Source organism: Leucoraja erinacea, chromosome 42, assembly GCF_028641065.1.
Source record: "Leucoraja erinacea ecotype New England chromosome 42, Leri_hhj_1, whole genome shotgun sequence".
NCBI lineage: Eukaryota > Metazoa > Chordata > Chondrichthyes > Rajiformes > Rajidae > Leucoraja > Leucoraja erinaceus.
Genome location: NC_073418.1, coordinates 1429228 through 1434500, shown reverse-complemented (window position 1 = coordinate 1434500; position 5273 = coordinate 1429228).

Genomic DNA, 5273 nt, shown 5'->3' with positions numbered 1-5273 from the left:
TCATTTTGGATCGAGGCCCTTTATCCCAATGTTGGGTGAGTCCAGAACCAGAGGTCACAGTCTTAGAATAAAGGGGATGCCATTTTTAAGACTGTGGTGAGAAAAAAACGTTTTCACCCAGAGAGTTGTGAATTTGTGGAATTCTCGGTCACAGAGGGCAGTGGAGGCCAAATCACTAGATGGATTTAAGAGAGAGTTAGATAGAGCTCTAGGGGGCAGTGGAATCAAGGGATATGGGGAGAAGGCAGACACGGGTTATTGATTGGGGACGATCAGCCGTGATCACAATGAATGGCGGTGCTGGCTCAAAGAGTCGAATGGCCTCCTCCTGCACCTATTTTCTATGTTTCTAAATAATACGTGAATCTGCTACAGGCCGAGCCTTTGTCTGATTTATCTGATAGCAGAACCGGTGATAAGCCTAAAGTGGATGGCGTGATTCTGCAAACACATTCCATTGCAAGACAAAATGTGCAAAATAGTGAGCCCATGACCACTGTTAAGGTAAACAACAATGCTATTGAAATGCAGATCGGCACTTCCCTGCGTGCATGATGCTATTACTGTTAAATTCCTGCCCGGCTTGGCAAGCATCTTCGCCTCGCATGCATCATGACTGACGCCTCCTCGTGGTGCCTCCTCGTGGTGATCTATGGAAGCGCCGACGCGATGCACTCTGTGACCCGTCGGGCGACCGAACTGTTACTATCGTTTTTAAGGTAGACAAAAATGCTGGAGAAACTCAGCGGGTGAGGCAGCAAGCATCTATGGAGTGAAGGAAATCGTAGACGTTTCGGACCGAGACCCTTCTTCAGACTTCGTTGTTTTTAATGCATGCCTTTATTTTGGTCATGCATATGTAATATTTGTAAAAGTGATTGTTTACTGATTTTGTGTGTGTGTGGTTACTCTGTACTTCTCTAAGGTAGAACATTAAATTTTAGTTATATTGTTTATGTTGTATTTTTTTTTCATTTATTAATTTTTAAAAATAAAGGAATTTTGATGCATGTTATATCCAAGTCAGTTGCATTTATGTCACACTGACAGTGACATCAGTTGATTAAGTATAACATAGGTTCAAAGCCCTAAGCTAGTAGTCGACTGATTCAATATTTATTTTGTTTATTTTCCGCAGATTTGGGAAATGATGCTGTCCAGTCACTGGCACAGCACTTCAAGGGCAGCCTAACCCCAGTACAACACATGGACCCAACAAAACTGGGAGCAGAGTGGGGCCTCCTGAAAGTGATGATCAGCTCCCAATCAAAGTAAATGTTCAAATAATATTTTTAAATTATGCATTTGTAGTATTGCATTACCTTTGAAGAATTCAAAACTTAATTTCATAAATAATCTCATGTAACAAGTCGTATTGTTAATAACCTTTTAATGACTCTGCATAACATCAGCAAGAAGGCCCTGACCTAGTCAGCCATCATCCCTGTGATGAGAGAAGAGATACCTAACATCTGCGCTCTCCTTGACCTCGTCCTTACCATACAGGCAAGTTCATCTGAGGCTGAGCGAGGCTTCAGCTAGCTGAAGCAGCTGAAGACCAGCATGAGAAGTTCCCTCCAGGTGATAGCTCCTCAATATGCTGTATGGCAGTAACATCAAGGACTTTGATCCCCGGCCAGCCATGAGCTTGTGGCATGCAGGAGGGATGAGGGCAAGGAGGCCTGACATGGAGAGGACCCAGCAGCAGCATCTGCATCGGGACCTCACTCTGACAGTGACAAGTCTGATGAGGAGGATGCTCTGCTCGAGAGTGACTCAGATGACATTTAAGCCACGTTTCGGTTCGAGGGTCACGACCCCAAACGGCGCCTATTTCCTTCGCTCCATAGATGTTGCCTCACCCGCTGAGATTCCCCAGCATTTTTGTCTACCATCGATTTTCCAGCATCTGCAGTTCCTTCTTAAACTGATGACTAGAGCCAGGATGTTTAGGTGCTAAAAATCTCTGAAATAGGCAGGAAAAGGGGCTCATAAAATTACCAAAAAGGTACGAAAAAGGCATTTATTGACAAAAATATGCATAACGCATTTATTTCCACTGCCAAAATATGCTTTAAAATGATAATATAAAGGTATATACTACATTAAATGACCAAAGGCCTCTTCCCAGCATGCATATGAAATTTGAGTGTTTAAGAAGGAACTACAGATGCTGAAAAATTCGAAGGTACACAAAAATGCTGGAGAAACTCGGCGGGTGCAGCAGCATCTATGGAGCAAAGGAGATAGGCAATGTTTCGGGCCGAAACCCTTCTTCAGACTGAAGTGAAATATGAATGAGATATGAAATATGAGCATTACTTTGCTATAAGGCCGTCTTAACCAAGGTGAACTCCTGGCGGCCCAGCACTTCAACTCCCACCCCATTCCTAATCTGATCTTTCTGTCCTGGGCCTCCTCAATTGTCAGAGTGAGGCCCAGCACAAATTGTAGGACCAGCACCTCATATTCCGCTTGGGTAGTTTACACCGCGGGAGATGCAATACCTGTCCCTTTACCTTCCTCCCTCGACTCCATCCAAGGACCCAAACAGTATTTCCAGGTGAGGCAGAGGTTCACTTGCACCCCCATCAAAACTCATCTACTGCATCCGCTGTTCCATGTGTCAACTTCTCTACATCGGCGAGACCAAGCGCAGGCTCGGCGATCGTTACGCTGAACCCCTCCACTCAGTCCGTCTTAACCAAGCTGATTTCCCGGTGGCCCAGCACTTGAACTCCCCCTCCCCCTCCCAATCTGAACTTTCTGTCCTGGGCCTCCTCCATTGTCAGAGTGAGCTCAGTGCAAATTGGAGGGACAGCACCTCATATTTCGCTTGGGTAGTTTACACCCCAGCAGCATGACCATTGACTTCCCTAACTTCAGGTCGCCCTTGCTCTCTATTTTCATTGCCCCCACCCCCACTTCCCAGTTCTCCACTATCTCCGCCATTCCCACATTCTTTCTTTGACCCCCTGAAATCCCCTGACATCGCCAATTCCTGCTTTCCATGGATGCTGCCTCACACACTGAGTTTCTCCAGCATTTTGTGTCTACCTGGCATTCAGGTACATCACAGCTAATTTAAGAATCCTCATTTCCATTACTTTGCCGAGCCCCCACAGCCGTTTGATTCTCCAACTTATCATGAATCAAAATCCTTGCAAGAATTTCATTGTTCTATCTAGGACACATGACAATAAACTCTCTTGATTTGACTTGACTTGATCCTTCTTATCATTAATTTTGATTCCTCCTTCTTAACCGTAATATATTTAGATTCAGATTCAAACTGTATTGTCATTGTGCAGTGTACAGTACAGAGACAACAAAATGCAGTTAGCATCTCCCTAGAAGAGCGACATAGAATACGAGCAATAAATACATATATTTACGTGCATAGTCATAGTAGTGCAATTATTTTTTTTAATTAAGGATTACATCACAATAGCTCTCCAGAGGTACAGCAAGATTTTTCATTGTACCTGTACCACATCATACTCATGTATATTACAGTAAACTTGAACTTGAAATAGAGCAGCAAATTCCAGAGATTCAGGATTTTTTTGTGGGAAGAAATTCAACTTCAACATCATATGGGAGACCATTTATCTGGGATCTAACTGGACAAAAGTGTCTGGACAAAAGGGCATTCGATCCAATTCGTGATCCCAGCTACAAAGACAGATGTGTACAGCAATTTGTTCTTCCCCCGGACAATTAAAGCATGGAATTTGATTTGAATTTGAAGTTGATTCCTTTATTGTCATTCAGACCTTTCGGTCTGAGCGAAATGACGTTGTAATCTCCACCCTACTATAGTTACCCAACCATATGCAACTAAATTTAAAGTAGCTCTTTCTTCCCAATAACCCTTTCTGGCTTAAGCCCTCCCTTCACCACCTCCAGTTTAAATTACATTTGGAATATTTTGGAGGACCAAGAAACCAAGAACCAAGCTAAGATACTACAGAAGCTCCTATAGTATCTTTGGTCTGAAGAAGGGTCTCGACCCGAAACGCAACCCATTCCTTCTCTCCAGACAGCTGAGTTACTCCAGCATTTTGTGCCTATCCTCTGTTTAAACCAGCATCTGCAGCAAAGATCTGTGATTGCATCTTTGATCTGCAGTTCCTTCCTGCACAATAGACAGTTTTAACCAAAGGACATTATTGCCATAGAGGGAGTGCAGAGACGGTTCACCAGACTGATTCCTGGGATGTCAGGACTGTCTTATGAAGAAAGACTGGATAGACTTGGTTTATACTCTCTAGAATTTAGAAGATTGAGAGGGGATCTTATAGAAACTTACAAAATTCTTCAGGGGTTGGACAGGCTAGATGCAGGAAGATTGTTCCCGATGTTAGGGAAGTCCAGGACAGGGGGGTCACAGCTTAAGGATAAGGGGGAAATCCTTTAAAACTGAGATGAGAAGAACTTTTTTTTTCACACAGAGAGTGGTGAATCTCTGGAACTCTCTGCCACAGAGGGTAGTTGAGGCCAGTTCATTGGCTATATTTAAGAGGGAGTTAGATGTGGGGCCCTTGTGGCCAAAGGGATCAGAGGGTCTGGAGAGAAGGCAGGTACGGGATACTGAGTTGGATGATCAGCCATGATCATATTGAATGGCGGTGCAGGCTCGAAGGGCCGAATGGCCTACTCCTGCACCTATTTTCTATGTTTCTATGTTAACATGTGGCTGTTGCAAGAATTTTTTTTTAACCCATACTGATCTCCCGCCCCCTTTGGGCCCGCTGTTGATTGGCTCCCGCACGAGCAAGAAGGGGGCGGGTCTATTACGATGATTGACAGCGCAGCGTCGAATGAGAGCACACGTCCGCTGAGTATCACCCAATCAGCACCGTCGGGGTGATGAATGACATGCCCTTCGTCCAATCACAGCGAACCTGCACCGAGTATCATCCAATCAGCACAGTCGGAGAGATGATTGACGGGATGCTCGTCCAATCCCATCGCACCACCACCCATTATCACCCAATCAGTACAGGCGGAGTCATGATTGACATGCCTTTAGTCCAATCAGAGCACACCTTCACCGAGCATCACCCAATCAGTACAGTCGGAGTCATGATTGACACGCCTTTAGTCCAATCAGAGCACACCTTCACCGAGTATCACCCAATCAGCGCTGTCGGTGAGATTATTGACGTACCCGTCGTCCAATCAGAGGCGCGGGTGCGAGGAGCGCGCGCGACGTCACGAGAGAAGCGGGGAGACGAGCGGCGCCATTTTCTTTGCCGTCGTTGGCGGAG